At 43.0% G+C, this 22,130-nt stretch overlaps 1 protein-coding gene across 1 annotated transcript in view; it reads right to left on the bottom strand.

Annotated features, from left to right (window-relative positions):
- Wwc3 (WWC family member 3) overlaps nucleotides 1–22,124 on the bottom strand; it is a 116,110-nt gene extending 93,986 nt beyond the window's left edge. The window contains exon 1 of the mRNA XM_004635023.3: nucleotides 21,947–22,124. The gene's annotated coding sequence lies outside the window, so the exon portion shown is untranslated. The remainder of the gene's footprint in view (nucleotides 1–21,946) is intronic.
- Nucleotides 22,125–22,130: the final 6 nt, after the last annotated feature.

Genomic DNA, 22,130 nt, shown 5'->3' with positions numbered 1-22,130 from the left:
TATAATATTCAAATGACAGAACTAAACAAAAAAAGGGATACAGATCAATGTCCATTTTGTATCTGTGTATTCAAAATGGTTAGGATAGATATATAGTTACATTCTCTTAATGAATAGAGGGATTTGTTCTAATAGTGTTTGTAAATAGGATATCATGTCTGCCATCTTGTACAGCAAATAACGACTAGGAAGAGAGTATGCAACGTGTTAATTATTGAAACTGCCCTACCAATTTGGTTTGAAACTGTCTCACTGCTATTTGTTTCTCAATAAAATTATGGAAAAAAATTATTTATTTAGTTAGTTAGTTAATTATTTGGTCGAGGGTCTTACTATGTGGCTCAGACTCGTAGCAATCCTCCTTTCTTAGCCTCCCTAGTGCTGGGATTACAGGCATGTGCCACCGTGAGTGGTTTTGGTGGCCAGCACAGTGCTCCCCGGGTTCTGGGGCCAGCACGATATGCAGTACCAGGTATCAAATTTAGGTCTCTGCGCTTGCCAGGCAGGCACTTAGACCACTGAGCTAACTCCCCAGCCCCAGTATTTTGCAGTGGATGACTGGATAAACAATACATAGCCTATCTATACAGTAGAATATTATTCAGCCATAAAAAGGGATGGAATACTGAAAAAAGCTGCAACATGTAGGAATCTTAAAAACACTGTGCTGGGGACGGGGTGATGGCTCAGTGGAATAAGTGCCTCCATGGCAAGCACAAGGGCCTGAGTTCAATCCCCGGTTCTGCAAAGAAATAACAAAAAACACTGTGCTAAATTGAAGCCAAGCACAAAAGGACACATGTCCTGATATCCAGGACTGACCAACCCACAAAGACATGAAACAGACTGGAGTGGCCTGGGGCTGGGGCTGGGGCTGAGGGGCAATGGAGAGTGACTACTTAATGGGTACAGGGTTTTCTGTAGGGCTGATGCAAATGTCTTGGAACAAGATAAAAGGGATGGCTGTACAACACTACGAGTGTATGGCACTGAATTGTGCTTTTAAATGGCTAGCAATTAGTTTTAGGGTATGTAACTTGTACCTCAATAGTTTCTAGGGACCAGGGAGATGGCTCAGTGGAATAAGCGCTTCCCTGGCAAGAGCAAGGGCCTGAGTTCAATCCCCGGTTCCACCAAAAAAAAAGAAAGTTTCTAAAAGAAGAAAAATGGATATTGGCGGCTTTCTGGGTCCTACTGAGCAAAATCTTCTGTAGTAGTGCATCTTCTAGGTTTGTGCAGCACGTGTGTCTGTGTACAAGAATATATATGAAAATATATATACACATACACACACACACACACACACACACACACACACACACAAACACATCTCCATCCATCCCCAGGTTAACCTTATGCACAGCTAGGATTATCAGGATGCAGGTTATACATACAACTTGCAATTAATGTAAAAATGGAGTGTTTCTTGTGGCCACGATCTCAGGATTTTATCTAATATTATACTTACCGTGAATAGAGTATAACATAGCTTCTTCTTCCTTTCTCTGAAAAAAATACGCATTTTAAAATAATATAAGTAGTACTGTTCATGCTCAGTATTCAGAAAATAATGGTCATAGCAAAATTACAGCTATAAGGCACTCAAGAACCACATAATGAGAACAGTAAGTGCATTTAAGATCACACTCCCCTGGGCTGGGGACATAGCTCAATTGTAGAGCACTTGTGCAGTATCCCTGAGGCTTGGTGCCTGAGCCCCAGTACACACACACATGCATGCACAAAACCATTCACCCAGAATGACAAACCTGAAAACAGTTTAGTCTGTATAGATGAACTCTTTGAAGGAACTAGAAAGCTACTGCCAATTATAACCACCAAATAAGGGAAAATATTAATGACAGTTTAGGAGAACCAACCAGGATGAAATGGGGCAGGCAAAACTTCAGCTGCAGCCATCGCCAGCTCGACAGAAGAAAAACACAGTCGAACTTGGAGCCAGCTTACCACAAGTGGCTAGAGATGTCACTCAGCAGGAAGGGCTCAGCCACAGGAGTGAAGGTGGGACAATGCTTTGAGTATGTGACTCCTGTGGGAAATGTCAGGTACAATCCCCACCTCAGAGTAGGCTTCAAGCCTATGATGTTCCAACTCTATTCACTGTGAACAGTTACAGAAATTGAACGTTAGCAATACTGATCAGACATGCTGAAACTCATTAATGATTCCACTGGAGTATAGTTATTATGAGTGATCGCTGCATATAATATTCATTTGCTCCTTTTATAAACAACTTGTGCTATAATTAACATCTTTCTCTAGCACCTTCTTTGTCTTGCTTGTGCAGAGTTCATCCGCTGCTCCCATCTTTCCATTAAATGTAAGACCTAATTATTAGAAGAATCATGGCCTAAAAGTTACACTTGTACTGCAACTTTGATTTTGCAGCAAGTCATGTGACAAGAACAAATGTCTGAACACTGGTTTCTTTGAAACTCATTAATTAATAAGAGAACTATAACTTTAATGTAGGGCTGGCTTTTTTGGTGAGAAAAAAACCCCGGCCATTTCTTGCACCCAGCTTGGCCAGCATTGCTAGCCAACTGCTTCACAAGACCAATTCCAGTAACTCATGTGCTTGAGGTAACATTATGTCACTGGGCTGCTTCATGGAAAATGTGCTGATTTCAATTTATTTTAGTAGTTTGGACCATGCCAAGAGACCTTCTTTAACTTAAGATGGGGTGAGAAGCAACTCAACACTTGAGTGGTACAGCAAAGACAGCAAGGCAGAGGTGTGCACATTTTTTCCATGGCACAGTGATGGTCTCACCTTTGAAGTGAAGAGCTGAGGGATTCAAGTTGTCTGTGACCTACCTGGGGTCCTGGACAGGGCTTGCCCAAAAACTAATCCCACAGTTCACAAAGGAAGAAGAAACAGCTCAGCTCTTGTCCCCACCGCGTGGCTGGGCTTAGTCTACATAGTTTTAGAATTGCAAAAATGAGATCAAAGTACCATTTGTCCCCCAAGTGAAATACAAAGGTGCTATTTTCACTAGAGCACAAAAGTGTTGCCATACACCCCAACTGATGAAAGAGTAGCTACTAACCACTCCCAAATATAGGGAAAGAAAGTGATGTTTTCCCTACTTTACATAACAAGAGAAAAATGAGCCCATCTGAAGGAAATGCAGACTTTGGATTCCATCAAATATTTACTGAGTTGGCACTAGGTTGACAGCTGAGACACTGACAATGACTCAGAAAAAATTAGTCATGGATTTATGTAAAACTTTGTAGCTATGTGTATTTTAGAGAGAGGCTGGTGACAAATGGTATAACAAGTATTTCTCTATGAATAATTTTAAGTGTAAGTACATGTATTCATATTTAAAAACTGAAAGTAAGTATGTGTAAAGACACAAGGTTAAAGCTGAGCGTTGGAGTTCTCCAAATGAGAATTATTGGTTGTGACCACTGCAGTGGCTCTTAAAATCCAAAAGCTACTCTGTCCTTCTCTTGTAACTGCATGTGAATGCAAGAAGCTATTCTTGGTAATCCTTGACATTTTTGTCAATATGCCATGTACATGGTGACATTTTGAAGGTTTATGATATGGGCTGGGGAGGAGGGAAGGTTGGTTTCTGGTGTCTTGGCTTTCAATACTGAGATTAACAAGATGACAATCTTGGGTTAACCTGGGTCAGGTCAATCACAGAATGATTTATCTAGAATGTCTTTTGAATCCGTACATCTATAGCAAATAAAACAGTACCATGGTGCTTCCAGAAAAAAAATGCAGTATTCCCCTGAAGGAAAATATGTAACAATCTTTGTGGAATGGGCCGCCATGGACTTGACGCTGTCATTTTAGATTCTAAACCACTCCAGCCATCAGAAAGCAACTGACCATCCGCTCTTTAAAAAGAAGGGTACCGAAACAGTAGTTCTAAACATAAGTACTTATAACTTATGGGCACTGAAAAAAGTATATCTACCTCTCCTCAAAAAAATGTCATCTTTATTCAGCCCAACTGGTAAAATAACAAGATCACACTATATATGTGGCACAGAACTTACTATTCCATGGAATTCCTTGAAGCCCCAGCAGAGAAGCTGAGAAACACTAAAGGAAAAACCCAGCTCTTCTGTGCTGACCCAAGCACTACAGGCTTGATTATCCGTTTTAGCAGAGCCCTTTATTCACCAGCCTGGCAGAGGCTTGGAGAGGGCATCAGGACCAGGTCAATCAGAGGGGGACCAAAACACAGGGTTCTTGGCTTGAGAAACCACACCTGAGTTTGAGTATACGTTCTGCTGCCACCTTGGCCTAAGCTGCCAACCCTTGGCCCTGCAGGCAGGCAGTATTTCCTACAGTCTTCTTGCTTTGGCTGTCATACTCCTAGCCCCCTAGAGCAGTCAGAGAAACCTCAGTAAAATGTGAAGTGTTTTCAGCAGAAGGTGCCCAGAACTTGCTCAGAATCACAGCCAGTCAGAGTCCCTCCTGTGGCTCACCAAGCTCTTCAAGAGCCACCTCACTTCAACCACCCTCCTGCCACCCATACGTTCTCAACTTGGCCTTTGTCCCCAGACATCTCAAGCTCTTTCTCACTTCCTGCACGCATCATCCCAAAGCCCTTCCCAGATGCCCTCTACAAAATGGCCACCCACAGCCCATCATATTGCCTGTCAACCTCACCCGCCAGTTTTCACACAAGGTACAGACATTGTCATTGCTAATTGCCACCACTACACTGAAGTGTAGTCCAATTGGACAAGGACTGTGAGAGAATGGCTCACTGTTGGAGCACTGGAGCAGGTCACTGCCACGGCACTGCAGCCACCAGGGCCTGCTCATTTCTTGTGAGAGGCCATCCTGTGCATGGTAAGATGCTTACAGCATTCCTGGCCTCCACCCACTAAATGCCCTTAACACACACTCCCCCCCACCCACTACCACATTGTGACTGCCAAAAATGTCTCCAGACATTGCCAAATGTCCCCTGGAGGGCTCAATTATACCTGGCTGAGAACCACCACTATTTTAGTAGAATTTCTGAATCTTAAGGGTGGGAGGAACTCGAACAGCTTCACCTCATGCTGCTATGAAAATGCCTCAGTGAATGTTAGCACTAAGTCTTCACCGCTTCCTATTGTGTCTCAATGCCACTTCACCTGCTTCCACCTGCCACCACCAGCATGTGGATGCCATGAAAAAAGACTTGCCAAGGCTTCAGTATAGATGGGCTGTGCCCACATTCTCTCTGCTCTGAGAGCTTCCTTTCAACATCCAAAGAGCAGAAAAATTTGAGCGAACTACTTCATCCCCAAAGTAAGTTCATACATCTCCAAAACCTGCTGATACATATGAAAACTGTTTGGTGCCAAGAATATGTAGCTGAAGATCTTTTTTTTTAAATTTTTTTTATTTTTTTTTATTTTTCAACAAATAATACACTGCATATATTCTTCTTAGTGGTTAATTGCTGTACAAGATGCGGACTTGTGATCCTATTTACAAACACCATTAGAACAAATCATTCTATTCATTAACAGAATGTAACTATATATCTATCCCAACCACTTTGAATACACAGATACAAAAATGGACATTCATCTGTATACCCCATTTTTTCTAAGTTCCGTTATTGAATATTATAGGTGTGTAAACTCAGCAAAATATTCTAAAAGAGTCCAGTAGCCCATAATAGCATTGGGTCTTCTGTTTAACTGGCAATGTCAGAAATTATTGACCTGAGTCCCCCACAGCTCAACTTAACAGCATGGCTTTATTTCTTATAATTTCGTCTTCATACTTTTCTACTGGATGGTTAAGACCAAGGTAAAGCAGGACCTATGCAACAAGAGTTGTAGCTTTTTGGTCTGAGAAGGTCAGTGAAATGCCCTCAGGATTTGTCCTGAGATCCTGTACCTCAGATTGTAGAACCTTTATCAGTGCAGCCACGTGGATGAGTCACGGCCAATGCTTGGCCAATGTGCTCTCTGTGAAAGCCTATCTTCTCCCCATGTGACTCTCCTTAGGCACACTCTACGTCATCGATCACTTTCCTCTTTGGCCCCATAATCTTCTTGATCAGAAAATTTGGGACACTACCAAGGTACATGACGTTACGGTACAAGTTCTCATATGTCCTGAGTCTTAATTGACCTTAGAAGGCTAGGGCCAAAATGTTGGCTTTCCTTGTATCCCTCCTTTTTCTCTAATTTTGGTCTGCAAACTTAGGTTGTTAACCATCCAGAAGAAAAGCTTATTGTTATTATCAAACGATTTGGGCTATCAATCTTAACCTCACTATCTCACTGCATTTCAAACATCTTAGGCATAGTAAGGAACAGGTATTTTTCATCCAGTATTGATATGTTGAACTTTAAGTCCCTATAGAATATGATTAAAAAAAACATTTAAAAATTAGATCATATTTTAAAAAATAGGATAAAGAATTCTATGCTTCTCATGTTTGCACATAAGTCCAAAAATCTCACCATACACAACCTTGAAGCAGGACAGTCCCACAATATTCCTTTTCCTGTCTCTTGCTTTCCTTCACCACCGCCTTCTTCTTGAACATCCATCTACCCGAGAGACATCTTGTAGCTGAAGATCTTGATCTTGAATCAACTCTTATTTTTGATATCTGTCCCATATTTAGCTGAGAGACTTTATTAGTTATGACACAAGGACTAATCACAGGGTATTGAACCTAGGACCTTACACTTGCCAAGTTATATCCCCAACACATTTTTTTATTTTGATATAGATTCTCAATTCAATTTTTAAAACTGGCCACAAATTTGCAATCCTCCTGCCCCATCCAGCCAGCTAGCTGGGATTATAGGTGCAAAGCACCAAATCCAGCTAATATATTTTTGTAGTTTCCAATACTAAGTGCTACAAATTCCAACCACTGGAACACTGGGACATCCACACCCTGGAAATCATATCCAGCATGTAGCCAGGCTAATGGAGCAAGAATGAAAGTTTAAAGTATAAAAGCTTGGTTGTATTAACATGATAAACAAGCATGACTTTGACCACAGAGTAGCAGACTAGCTGGATCCCGAATCCAGTCTGCCCCCAGCCTTTGTAAATAAAGCTTTATTGAAACACACCCAGAACAGTTCATTTACTGCTTCTGCACTAAAATCGCAGAGGTGAAAGATTTCAACACAGATCCTGGGACCTGCAAACCTGAAGAATATTTACCCTCTGGCCCTTGAAAGAAGGAGTTTGATGGCTACGCTCTAATATGCTTTGTCTCTTAAGTAACTTTTTTTTTTTTGCAGTATCAGGGATTGAACTCAGGACCTTGCACTTGCCAGGCAAGCGCTTATGCCACTGAGCTATCTCCCCAGCCCTTAAGTAACATTTCATTTCCATCAACTTTACTCACCTGGTCATAAAGCCAAGAAGATGCAAAGAACATCTGCACACAGGGAGGGAAAGTAGTTATGAATTCCAGCATTTGCCTCTATGCAGATGAGCTGCTGCCCATGCTACTCAACTCAAGAAAATCAAGGAAACAATTCAGAAACCAAAATTATTTATGGAGGGAAGGAACTTTGGCAGGATAGTGAGTAAAGAAACTGAAGAATCACAAAGCTAAATGACTAACGAATGTGACCACAAGAACAATTAAAATGTGAATGCCTATTCTGCATTAGACATTGGTATAAACACTTTAGCCCATCTTACCAAACCTTTAAAACAACCAAGAAGGCTTTGTCCCTAAGAAGAACCTGAGGCTAAGAGACCCCACATAACCTGCCTGGAGACACTCAAATTGCACAGCCAGAAGTTTCAAGCCTATCCATGTCTGAAATCAGGGCCAGCCTCACATGCGCAATCTATGTGATCTGTGGTATATTATAGAACATGTCAACCCTGATATTCACCTGTACAAACCCTAGCTCTTAAGAAAATATTAAAATACAGTTTTAAGAGGTTCTTCCTAAAAGTGTATGAAACAAAAGAATTGGTCCTTATGCACAAAAATTTACTTTCCTTCAAATCCTGCCAATAACCAGGTACCACTCCAACTTTACTGAAACAAACGGAAGTATTAGTGAGTCATCCTATAAGATAAATTGCTCTGAATGAAAAAGTCAGGTGCCTTGGTGAAAACCAGCTATACTTTTAATCTAGTAATGATTACCATGGTATTGTTCTCCCTTTACAGTTGGCACAACTCCTAAGCAATGTTAACATGTGGCTTCTCGGCAAGTTTTCCTGACAATTGTATAGACATTTTTTAAAGCCCCAAAACCCTTTTGCATAGTTAGAGGCTGCCAAGTCTAATCTACGTAGTCTGGTTCCTCCAGTTACAAAGTGAAGGCAACCATCTGAATTTGAAAATAAACCCACTTTACAAAACTTGTAAACAACTTTATTAAGGTATGTTCTGCATACATAAGGTATTCATCCAGTTTCACATGAATAATTCAGTGATTGGTAGTAAATTTATTGAGTTGTGCAATATATAGTCCAGTTTTAGGACATGTTCATCACCTCAATAAGATCCTTGGTGTCCATTTGAGGTTACCACCCATTCCTAGTGATTCCCCCATGAGCCTCAGGAATCACTAATACACTTTCTATGTCTGTAGGTTTATCTTTTCTGGACATTCTGTGGAAACTGAACCCTAAAGTATGTTATCTCTGCATCTGCTTCTTTCACTTAGTATCATGTTTTTGAGGTCCACCCATAGTCCCTTTGTCATGTGAAACCAGTCCGGTATTTGGGATTTGTATTTAGTGCCTACATACCAGTCTAAAGCTGAGATGGGTGGGAAGCTGGGGAAGAGCTACAGAAAGCATGGAAGGTTCTCCATGAGTCAATGTCAAATGAATCTTTTGTGACATACCTACGCTAGTGATGTTAAGGGGGTGTGGATTTGTCCCATGATACTATAAAGTATGTGGCAGATATCACTGACCATTACAAACCAAACTTGCACTATTTGGAGGACTACAACTGTGCTTACGGAGATCCACAATCCTCCTAAAAGCATACACAAGTTTCCATGGGCTAGCTAGCCCTTTTTTCAAAACACAGAATCCCTATCTTGTGCCAGATTTCCTTCCCAATTTCTGTGATTTCAAAATGCTTTAGAAGCCCTGCAGTCTACCAGGAAGCCTCAGGTAAATACTGTCCACTGTCAGTTGACAAAAGAACACATATAAGGACCGGCAAGACAGCTCAGCGGACTAAGCGCCTGCTTAGGCAAGCACAGGGACCCAGGTTTGATCCCCAGCACCGCACCAGCCCCACCCCCAGGCATGCCAACCTGACCACCAAGACCAGGAATGGTGGCACACATCTGTAATCCCAGCACTGGGGAGGCTGAAAACAGGAGGATGACTATGATTTTGAGCCGTGTAGTGAGACTCTGTACCAAATACATTAAAAGAAAAAAAAACAGCATGTACAAAAACATTGGGTGGAACCATACAGATACCAGCAATCTTGTTCTAAACCCCATAGGGTGGGTACATGAACATGCACACACACACAATCAGAAAAAACGGGTGAAATCCAAATGCTTCCACTTTAGTTATTACTAATGTATCAAAGTTGGATTTTCTCTTTTGACAAATACACTATGGTGATACGAAATGTTCATAACAGGAAAACTGCCCTACCCTTACAACTTTTCTGTAACTATAAAACATTCCAAAAATACAAGTATATTAAAATAAACAAGGGGGGGCTGGTGAGATGGCTCAGTGGTCTAAAGCACCTACTTAGAACAAGCTTAGCAAAGGACAGGGACCACGGTTCAATCCCCCAGCACCACATGCCAGCCAGCCCCGCCCCCAGGTGGGGTGAGCTGGCCACACACACACACACACAAAAATAAATAAATAAATTTAAAAAAAATAAAAATAAAAAAAAATAATAAACAAGGGGGCCTGGGAGATAGCTCAGTGGCTTAAATGCCTGCCTGGAGAATGTAAGGTCCTGAGTTTGATCCCTGGTACTGCAAAATAAAATCTAAAAATAAAAGAAACAAAAAAAATAAAAGAGGGGCCGGGGAGATGGCTCAGTGGAATATAGCGCTTCCCTGGCAAGCGCAAGGGCCTGAGTTCAATCCCCGGTTCCAAAAAAAATAAATAAATAAATAAATAAATGAAACAAAAAAGACATTGGGTTTTATTTATCTCATGCATAGGACTATCTCCTAATGCAAACATGAAGAAAAACTACAACAAATATAATTACATGCAAGCAGCGTTATAATCCAGCACTTAATTATAAATATTATTGGGGAATGTGAAAGGTCGAAAAAAGAGAAATAGTCAATAAATGTCAAGACAGCTGCTCAATGAACCACAGCCTGAGTAAGAACGCTGCTGATACAAACTACAGGGCAGGGGCTGGGGAGATGGCTCAGTGGAATAAGCGCTTCCCTGGCAAGCAGAAGAGCCTGAGTTCAATCCCCAGTTCTGCCAAAAAAAAAAAAAGTACAAGGCAACATGGGGTGGGGAGCACTTGAGGGAGAATGCCTTTGCTGGCTACAAACACAGAGACTCCATTTCAACAGGGCCCTAAAGGACCAGGAGATCTTGTTATTTGGCATTTCTCCTAACAAAAGGTGCTCAGCTGTCGAAGCTTAAGTCACACATCTATCCACCTCACCCAGGATGCAGGCTTTCTGTCACCCGTGGCCTCTCAGCCAGCTCGAGGTCCACATGGAGACGGATGTCAATTAATAAGCACTCGTTCCATGTGAGTTTACAGGGACCTGAGATGTGTTCACAACACCTGTCCAGATTACTCCCTGTTGCAGTGAGCACTGTCCTACTCATTACAGGTCATTCACCAACACCCTTGGTCTCCATGAGCTGAGAGCCAGTAGGAAACATCCCCAGTTCTAACAACCTAAAATGTTTCCAGATGTTGCCAGTTGTCCTCTTGGGGGGCAAGATCCTCCATAGCTCAAACACTCTGGCTATGACTTCAGTCAGGACTTCCCTGGGAGCTGCAGATGCATTCTTAGCCCTGAGCCAAGATGAGAAGCCACTCTAACAAAAGGGGGGTTCTGACAGCTTTGCAGGGAGGACCGCCCTTGAGAACTCTAGAACATATGAGGAAAGTTCAATGAAATACAGACATAGAAATGATCAATCAATCAATCAATAAATAAATAAATAGAAGGGCCAGCCAAATAGCTCAGCGGATTAAAGCACCCGAAAACAGGTACAGGGGCGGGGTTCAATCCCTGGGCCTGTTGTGCCGGCCCCACCCTCGGGGGTACACTGAAAGGGCCATTGAGACTGGGCATGGTGGTGCACACCTGTAATCCCAGCTCTTAAGAGGCTATAGAGGCGGATCACTACAAGTCTGATCTAGTAGTAAGAGCCTGAACACCCTGTAGACTCTTCCCTAATATGCAAAAAATAAATAAATAAAGCAACAAAACCTGTCTGTGTATGCATGAGGACAGCCAAAAAACACTTATTGAGGATACATTGCATGGCATGTGGCATGGCTGTGTAAATAAGGCAGAATAAAATCTAAACAGGTTGGGGCACGCGAGATGGCTCAGTGGACTAAGCGCTTCCCTGGCAAGTGCAAGGGCCTGAGTTCAATCCCCTGTTCCGCCAAAAAAAAAAAAAAAAAAAAATCTAAATAGGTTAAAATAAATGTAATGGCTTAATTCTTCTTTTAAAAAATGCTGTAACTAGGACTGCTCAATTTCTTGATGCCTCAACTTCCTTTTTTAAACTTTTTAGTTGGAAATAAATATAGATTTACATATGGAGTTACAAAAAATTACCCAAGGAGGCCCCTGTGAAATATCTAGAAGAGGCAGACTGACAGATATAGGAAGCAGATTTGTGGCTGGCAGGATTTGGGGAGACAGGGAGTGAAGGGATAAGGGGTTTCTTTGGGGGGAAGTGAGAATTAGATAGTGGTGATAGATACACAACTTCATGAATGTATCAGAAACCACTGAAGTGTAAACTTCAAAATGACAAATCTTGTGTGAAATATATCTCTAGTTTTTACCATGAGAATCATTTTCTGGGCACCTTCAGTTGACTCCATGCTTCACAGCTTCCCTTGATCCAGGAGCCAGAGTCCTAACAAGCGGCAATTGAGAGCTACGCAGTTTCCTGGCCAACCTCCAGGAAGCTGGGCAACAGCACCACCCCTGTGTAGGTAGGCACGCTCTCTCCTGGGGATGGAGAAACTGATGCCTACAGAGCTCCGGACTTCTCTCAGCTGCCTCAATGGCCTCAATGGCCCACCCACCTGAAGAGCTGGGTCACCTAGGATGGACTGGCAGTCATCCTCGTCCCCCCTCCTCATTCTCAGCACTGACATTCCTCCTGCCTCCTTCCCATCTTCTCCCTGAGCCCCTTTCCCTTTACAGAAAGGAAAGAAAAGGACGTATTTCTAGAAGGAAAACACAGGATCCCACAGCTCCGTGAGCAGCCTTTCAAGATATGCTCGTTTCTGTATTTCTAGATCTTCACAAGCCTCCACTCACACACGGCTCGGGGCATCTTAGGCGCTATGAGCACACGTAGATGGGCATGCATGCACAATTATTTTATTTTTACCTTTTATTAGTACATGTTTGGAGTACATAATGATTGCACTTATCATGGGAAGCTGGTTCATGGACATAAGACATCTTCTTTGGTACCCTTCCCTTCCTGCCCCTCCTCGCTCCCTCCAACTCCCGTTTCCCCTCCCAACCCCCTCCCACTTGCAAAGTTTTATTTTCATTTTTCAACTCTTTTCTGCCATCCCTTTTTCCTTCCTTCTCCCCCCTCCATCTCTTATTCCCCTTCCCATTTGAAAAGATCTCCCTAGTTCCTATTATCTATCTTCTAAAGTGCTCTTTATTTATGCCCTGAGTTTCTCATAAGCAAAACCATGCACTATTTAATTAAGCTTGTGTGTCTGATTTTCATATAACATTATGGTCTCAAGGTGCACCCTGGGCTGGGAATGTAGGTCAGTGATTAAGAGTGCTTGCCTACCATGTACAAGGCCCCCAAGTTCAATCCCCAGTACCACAAAAAGAAAAAAAAAAGCTGTGTACCTATTTACAAACAAATGCCTCAAGTTCATCCTCCGTTATGGCACAGTAGTAGTCCACTGTGGATAAATATTTCATTTTCTTTATCCATTCATTTGCTTGTTTTTTGTTTTTGTTTGTTGCGGTACCAGAAATTGAACTCAGGACCTTGCGCTTGCCAGGCAGGTACTTAAACCACTGAGCTACATCCCCGGCCCCCCATTCATTTGTTGATAGGCACATAGGCAGTTTTCAAGATTTAGCTATTATAAATTGGCACATACACATTTAAAAGGCAAGGTCAACTGCCAAGGTTAGACAGAACAATGAAGTATTTTCCTCTGTCCCACTGCCCACACAAATACATATGTATGCACTTGAAAGTCATAAATGAGAATATTCTCAGAATTGAGCAGTACAAGCTAATATGCGCTCCCAACATTACATATAATGGTAAGGTTTTTCCTATAACTATGTTTCCTATAACACTTGATCTTCATGGAACATAAGAATCAGGCCTGTGTGGTTTTACCCAGTGTTACACAGCATCACAGAACTGTCAGTCTGCTTGAAACAAATTCAGCTTCTAAAAAATTATAATCAGGAGACATGCCACACACACACACAAATTTAGCAATATCTAGAGATATTTCTGATTGGCAGAACTTGGGGAATAAGCCAGACAGAGTGGTGCACATCTGTAATCCAAGCACTATGGAAGGCTGAGACAGGAGGATTGCAGGTTCAGGGCCAGCCTGGAAAACATAGTGACCGGGCAAGACCATGTCTCAAAAAAATTAAAAAGCCTGGGAGTGTAACTCAGTGAAGAGTCCCTGGGTTAAATTCCCACTATAGGGAAGAGGAGGAGAAAAAAGAAAAGAAGGAGGAAAGCACCGAAATCTAATAAATAGAGGCCAATGATGCTAAATATGCTATATAAGCAGGACTTTCCCCATAAAAAGAATGACCCCACTCTAAATATTGGTAGTGCTGAAACTGAGAAACCCTGGTCTAAAGTAACATGTTACAGGGCCGACCAGATAGCTCAACAGACTAAAGCACCTGCTCAGGCAGAAGCGGGGGCCGGGATTTGATCCCCCCCGCCAGCCCAGCCCCCGGGGTGTGCTGAGACAGTGCAAGAGTCTGGGCGTGGTAACCTGAGCCTGTAATCCTAGCACGTGGGAGGCTAAAAACAGGAGAATCACTATGAGTTTGATCTGTGTAGTGAGACCATGTAGACCCTGTAGACCCCTGTACTAAATAAATACATTTTTTAAAAAAATAAAGTAACACTTTTCAGGGCTGGGGAGATAGCTCAGTAGAATAAGTGCTTGCCTGGCAAGTGCAAGGGCCTGAGTTCAATCCTCGGTTCTGCAAAAAAAAAAAAAAAAAAAAGTAACACTTTTCTTGGTTTGGACAGTATTTAGGACACTATCCATCCTCAGTACAGTAACCTGAATGACTCAACATATTTATCATTGTAACCAAGTTATTGAGCACACACAAGGACAAAAAACTAAGGTTTCCAAATGTGGCTAAAAGAAGGCCTCAAGCTGGCCCCCTGTGCCTCAGTGCCTCTTCAGGTGGCCTTAATTCAAGCATTACCGAAACTCTCTGCTTTTCTTGTTTCCTTTCCATGTTCTGTGGCATCATCACTGCCTTTTCTAGCCCTCGTGCCCTTGATCTCTCTAGTTCAGGCCATTACCACCTGGGAAAATCTCCAGTCTCTGGGTTGCCTCCAGGCAGCCCTGCTCTCAGAAATCCAATCTGCCCACCACCCTACACTTGACTAGCTCGTCAGATAAAACTTCATGTGTTGTACCTGCTATGAGTCCCAGCCTGAGACTCCACACTCAGTTCACAAGAAATGAAGGCACATGAAAGGGACTATGAGGAACCAGGGAGAGAAAAATGGATATCGAAGATTTAGCACAAGCCAGGCATGGTGGTGCACATGGGGAATCCGTAACACTGAGGCAGAAGCATTCCAAGTTCAAGGTCAGTATGGAATAACTTGGAGAGATCCTTACCTCAAACTTTAAAAAGTGAAAACTGTTGTGGATATAGCTCATTGGTATAGAGTAACAGCTTCAATGCCCAACATTGCACGCACACACAAACACACACACACACACACACACACACACACACACACGTCTTAGCACAGTACTAGTACCTGCCTGAACAAATGATGAATGTCAGCTGTTGAGGTTGCTCTCAAAAACACCAAGCCAGCCAGCCATCTGCTTGCATCCTCACTAAGAAACAAGGCTGGGTTATGGTAGCTATTCTTACTGCTGCAGTGACAAACTGCCACAGCCAAATGGCTTCAAACGCCACATACTTCTTATCTAGAGGCTAAAGCCTGACATCAGTTTGACTCAGCTTGTCAACAGGCCCATCTGCAGGCTTCAGGAGAGAATCCATTGCCTTGCCTTTTCCAGCCTCAAGGATGCCTGCATTCCTTGGCTCATGGGCACGTGACTCCAACCTCAGCTACAGTACCACATCACCATCTCTGACCCTGACCCTCACCCTCATGCTTCCCTACGGTAAGACCCCTTGTGATGACCCTTGGCCTTCCCAGATAATCCAGGATCATCTCCGTATCTAAAGATCCTTAACTTAATCACATCTAGCCATGTAAGGTAACTTATTAACAAATCTTGGGGATTAAGAGGTAGACGTCCTTAAGGGGGCAACATACCACAGGGGATTAAATATCAAACAAAGAATGTAAGATAAAAAACAACCCATGAGTCTAGCAGAGTACAAGAGGCACAGGGTTACTTAACCCAGAGAGGGTTAAATTAACTACAGGTAGTGAAGTGGGGCTCACCTCTAGAATCAGCTACATGCTTTCCCCCATGGGACAGATCATTAAGTCAGCCTTTCTTCACCTCAGCCTCACCACATGTCTACCTACACCTCATGAAGTCCATGTGGGCTGCTGAAGAGCTCTCAACATATGCCCACCAGATTCCCAGACCCAGGGCCTGGGGTGAAGCTCAGTGGTAGGATGTTTGCCTAGTATGTGCAAGATCTGCTCCCCTGTACCAACAAGTGAATAATAAATCGCACAAAATCCAAGAATCCCAGCAGGGAGAATCCCACAGCAGGAATATCATGGTGAGACCTTATGGGGAAGGACACACATGCAGTATAAGGCCCACAGAGGCAGGGACCTAGCTAATACTGCTCACCACTTGCATCCCAAGCCCTGAAAAGAAGGTGAGAAGATGTGCAAAACACAGTTGCTAAATGAATGAATGGGGCTGGGCAGAGGGCTCAGTGGAATAAGCACCTGCCTGGCAAGTGTAGGGGCCTGAGTTCAATCCCCGGTTCCACCAAAAAAAAAAAAAAAAAAAAATAAGCACCTGCCTGGCAAGTGTAGGGGCCTGAGTTCAATCCCCGGTTCCACCAAAAAAAAAAAAAAAAAGAATGAATGAATGAATAAATGCACAAACTGAGGCAGGACACTTAAACATGAATGGGATCTGGTCAGCTCAATGGCACACCACAAAGAACAATGAATCTGGATCAGAAGACTGCAGCTTGGCTGGGGAGATGGTTCAGTAGAATAAGCACTTCCCTGGCAAGCACAAGGGCCTGAGTTCTTGGTTCCACCAAAAAAAAAACAAAAAAAAACACCACAGCTCAAGTCCCTGCCCTTCTGACTATTGGTGGAACTTGCACTCTACTGCACTCTTGGCACAAAGAGTACTGTGAAGATGTTCCTAGCTCCTTCAGCCCGAAGCTATGGGGTTTAAGCTCTGCGTGGTCTGAGGTTAAGTCTCCATCCCGCACAGGAAACCCCTGACTCGCTGAGTTACTCTAACATGGCCAGAGCTTGCTCATCACCAGCATTTTTCTCACATTACCCCTTACCTTACCAGAATCACAGAAACCCGCACACCAGGAGGTTTCTTGCTGGGCAAGGGTAAGTGCTACTCTAGTCTCTCTCCTAAACTCCACCTCCTTTTCTCAGAAGTGATTACCCCCTGAGGAAAGGGATTCATCCTGGCTGCCTTGCAACCGCTGTCTTCCTTTCAGATGTCTATCTCCTATCTCCCAGACAAACTTCATCTCCACATAGTATTCTAGCACACCAGAGGTCAAGAATCTCTATAGATATCTTTGCTTCATTGGATTTAAATGAGGATAACTGAGCTCAATAGAATTTAACTTTACTTTTCTTCCATAAGCTTAATTTTATTGAATTTACTGGAAAGGCAGCCAACATTAGCAGCAGGACTGGAGCTAGAAAAACCCATCTTAGACTCACCAGGGGACTCTGAGTGTATCACTGGATCCACTGGCTCCTTAAGTACAACCTACCAGGGACAGTGAATCAGAGTGAAAGGAAAGAGAAGGAAACTTGGAGATTTCCAAACATCCTGGAGCTATTTTAGGAAATCAATAAATTTTCCATTCACTTTTCTTAAAAGGAAAGAAGGAAGGAAAAAAAGAAAAAAGAAAGGAAGGAAGAAGATATTAGGCAAAGAAGTGGCTGTTGACAAACTACATGGAAGCAGGCAAAGATGCTTCCAGTCACTGACCCTGATGCTTCAAAAGCCAGATATTCCCATGGTCATACAAATACTCTATAACCTTTAAAAATAAAAAATATAAAAATGATTAGCTGCTTATCAGAAAGTTCAACCCGGACTGTTCTTATAACCCAGAAATAGATTCTATGGGACAAATACACTCTAATTAGTAATCAATAAAAATTCAAATGTTGGGGGCCGGGGAGATGGCTCAGTAGGATAAGCGCTTGACTGGCAAACGCAAGGATCTGAGTTCAATCCCTGATTCCGCAAAAAAAAAAAAAAAAAAAAAAAAAAAAAATTCAAATGCTGGCCGGCAAGATGGCTCAGTGGAAAACATGCTTCCCTGGCAAGCACAAGGGCCTGAGTTCAATCCCCGGTTCTGAAAAAAAAAAAAAAAAAAACATTCAAATGCTATCTGACTCTGCTACATAGGGCTCCAACCTGGCAAATTCCAGAAGCACTGGCTGTTTTCTCCTTAAAGCCTGGAGTCAAATGCTCCCCTGACTCAGACATGTAATAAATTTGGTGTGTTCTTTTCCCTGTTAAAAAAAAAAAGGGAAAGCAAAAGCCTGCTGAGAGGGCTTTTTAATATACCACAGAATACCTTCATGTGGCACAGGTCAAACCTAATTGAGTGAACAAATGGGTCCCCAAAAGCTCATGTCATGACATAATCTTGGTTTGTCACCATCATCGTGATCATTTATTCCACCTTGACTGAAAGTCTAATTTTGGCGCCCCCCTCCCATTTTTAAGATGCTGAAGCCAGCCATTTTCAGTATTGTACACCTCCAACTCGTCTACAGGGAACAGAACATTCAGTTTCAACAACTGGGTCCTTGCACAGGACAGGACCAAAAGAGCAATGGAGGAAGCACACAATACACAACTACTGAAGGTACTGAATTTTTGCAAAGGTGGCAAAATTTTTCTTTCAATATTTTCTGCCCAAATATGTGCTCTTAATAAGGTAGCCATTGTACTGAGTTAATATATGCAGAGTATGTGTGCCACTAAAGTAAACCACATAGGACTTACACAAGGCATCTATGAGCCATACAAATGGCAACTTAACTTTGTAACAGAGTTTTGAGATACAATTCCCAGTAACAATGAAATTTATATACACAGTATGACTCTATAAAATAATGGATTTAAATCTAAGGGAGGAGGGACCGGGGAGATGGCTCAGCGGAATAAGCACTTCCCTGGCAAGCACAAGGGCCTGAGTTCAATCCCCGGTTCCACCAAAACAAAAAAAACAAAAATAAAAAAATAAACCTAAGGGAGGTTCATAATCAAACTAAAAAATTCTGTTCATAAAATATTGGGGCCAGGGAGATGGCTCAGTGGAATAAGCGCTTCCCTGGCAAGCGCAAGGGCCTGAGTTCAATCCCCGGTTCTGCCAAAAATAAATAAATAAATAAATAAATAAATAAATAAATAAAATACTGCTACTGGGGCCAGGGAGATGGCTCAGTAGAATAAGTGCTTGACTGGCAAGCACCAGGGCCTGACTTCAATCTCCGGTTCCGCCAAAAATATATATATATAAAATAAAATATTGAGATGTTTTTACACATCTGCAGTCACATCTGCAGAGATGTTTTCTTAAATTTGCATCCTCTTTGTTGTAACTTTATTAAGTAGAGTTATAATAACTCAGAACACTGTGAATCAATACAACAGTTAATGGAATTACTATCACACTACAGAAGAGATTTTGTTTACATCAATGAGTCCATGGTTATTTTTTTATTATTATTTTTTTTGCAGAACCGAGGATTGAACTCAGACCCTTGTGCTTGCCAGGGAAGCACTTATTCCACTGAGCCATCTCCCCGGCTCCGGTTATTTTGTTTACACCAGTGTGTTCCACGCTATCATAGTTTTTACTAAATTATGTATGAAACTATATTTAAGGTCAACAACTTTTACCTAAGCTACTGCACTCATTTATTCCTCTGTAATCTCATTTTCTTAAAAAAAAAATTGTTATTCCCTTCTCTCCTTTCAGTTCCCTATTTGGAAGCTGATCAGTGAAAAGTTCTCATTTCTTAAACACTATTTTCTCACCGTGTGAATCAAACCCACGACTCAAAAAGTACTTTAACTGTCAGACGCACATGGAGAACACACTAGGCTCTGACATACAGTTCTGTCCATATAATAAAAGTTAATTACAACTTTAAAGGCTTACCATTCACCTATAAAAATCAGCAACGTTTTATTTTGAAAGAGGAAGAAGAATGACTATTACACCCCTCAGCAGACTCTACTGAAATGTTTGTGGCTTGCTCAACATTCCACACATATTTTGGGCAAGGTATTATGGGAGCTGAAGTTCAAGCTGTCCCCAGTTGAATTTTTACTCACTATGAAAACAATGTCTCATAAAAGCACACACATGCTTTTACTTTACAAAAAAATGTAAAATATCCACTTTTGTTCATTCAATCAACACTTCGCATTAGAAACAGGATTCTGATGTCTGAAAAGAGTGAAAATGGTATTCAGTAATAAATGGATTTCTACAAAGAACACTGAAAATAGGTACAAAATGGAAATGATTCCACAAGCTCATTTCTGTAGTTTATCCACACCTATCACACGTTATACTGTGAAAACAAAAGTTCTTACATTTTTATCTTCATCAAGATTCCCCATTCCATTCAACCAACTGTTTTATATTACCCTCATAAAATGAGCCTTAGCCCTTTCTAAGCAAAACACTATTTTTAATTGGCTCATTTTCCAGTTGTTTGGGCTTTTAGCAGACATAGAGTACAACAGGGCGCCACATACCAAGCAGTTCTACCAATTCTAGAACCATCTAAGGTTTGATCAAACAGATGTGGCCCTAGCATTTGGTTAAAATTATAATATGATGTCACTTGATTTTCAAAATAAGCAAGCATCTTTTTAATCCAAAAACTGCACTGGGATTTATGTAGGTTTCTGAGTCCAGAGGTCTGCCATGTTCAGAGAGAATGTCGGGGATTCATGATCCTTTTGTTTCACTTTTTCCCTATTTGAACCCAGTGAAATCTTCAAATGCAGCTTCCCTCCACAAAAGTTTATTTTCAAACGACAGTGCCATGCAGGCCGCCTTTCCTGTGTAGGTGGGAGGAAACAGGCACAATGTCACCACACTGGGCCTTTTCAAGTCTTGAAATCACTAGGAAGCCTGCAGTACTTCCTTTCTGGCACTCAGGCCAGGGTGGAGGGAAGCTGCTCTAGAGACAAGATACCAGATAACCAGTGCAAACACTTGGGTTTCAACAGAATCCCCACTTCCACAAAACAGACAAATCTCCAAAAGCAGTCCAGTCATTGGAGTCAGTAGACAACAGCAAAAGTTAAGGGAACACTTCATTACATGAAATCTGGTAATGCTTTGAGAAAAAATCTGTTTTTACTTCATCAGATTTATTTACATTAATAAACGGACAACTTTGTGCCCCATGTATATCTTGCAGAAAAAGGAAAACTAAAATACAGCCCTTGTTTTTCACTTATTCCAAAAGCATATGGGACTAATCATACTCCATTCTGGCCGCAGCACACTAGGCTATTTCAAACAGGGTTTTAACTCTGATTTTTAAGGCACTAGAGCAAACAACAGAGTTTGGGAACGGTCTCTCCAACTCCAAAAAGAGCTGAGAATCCCTGAAGTGCCCATCTGGCATCAGGCTTTGGGTGGAAACCAGGCAGAGCCCGCCAGGCAAGAAACTCAAACGCGACGCCGGGGCGCACGTTTGTGAGCCTAGGTGACAGCTCATCTCGCCAGTATGGAGCCGGTAATGCCCCCAGCGCCAAAGCAGGGGCGGTGGGCCATAGTGGCCAGGACAGTGATGGGCGAGGCCATCACAGAAAGAGGAAAAGATGGCCATCCGTCAACCCCGGGAGAGGAAATTCCAGGGGCCCAGTTCCCAGGCCCCGGACAGCGGGTGACGTGAGAAGATCAAATCAGTGTCCGGCCCGTAGCAGAGGACGGGGCTCCAAGCTCCAGGGAGCTGAGGCCTCCATCCTCCGCCGGATCTCGGAGAATGGGGGAGGGGGTGTATCCTCGCCCAAACTCAGGGGCGCACGCACGAACTTCGCCCAGAGCTGGGGCCCCGGTGTACTCGATCCTCCGGGTCGATCCTCCCCCGGGTCCACGGGATGGAGACACCACGATCATAGCCCAGACTGCAAAGCACTTGGCGAGTCCCAGCCCCAGGGGTGGAGGCACCCGCCTGTAGCGCCCATCCTGGTCCCAGGGACAGGGCCACCACTATCTCTGTCCGGCGGCTCTTGGCAACCCCGCGTTGGGCCGTGTGAGTCGCCAGTGCATCCCCAGGGGCGCCCAGCAGTGGCCCCGGAGGTAGAGCCCTTACCGATCGCGGGGGTCGATCCACGACGTCTGGCGCGTGTTGTGGTCGATGTAGAAGACGCGGCCGTCGTAGTCGCGCGCCTCCTCCCAGCCGGCGGGCAAGGGCAGCTCCGCGCTCTCTCGGGCCCGCGGCGCCGGCGGCACGGAAGGCAGCGAGGGTACAGCGGCCACGGCGGGGGGCGCAGGCG

The sequence above is a fragment of the Octodon degus genome, unplaced genomic scaffold (genome assembly GCF_000260255.1).
Source record: "Octodon degus isolate 3935 unplaced genomic scaffold, OctDeg1.0 scaffold00069, whole genome shotgun sequence".
Classification (NCBI taxonomy): Eukaryota; Metazoa; Chordata; class Mammalia; order Rodentia; family Octodontidae; genus Octodon; species Octodon degus.
This window is presented reverse-complemented; position numbering and strand designations above follow the sequence as displayed.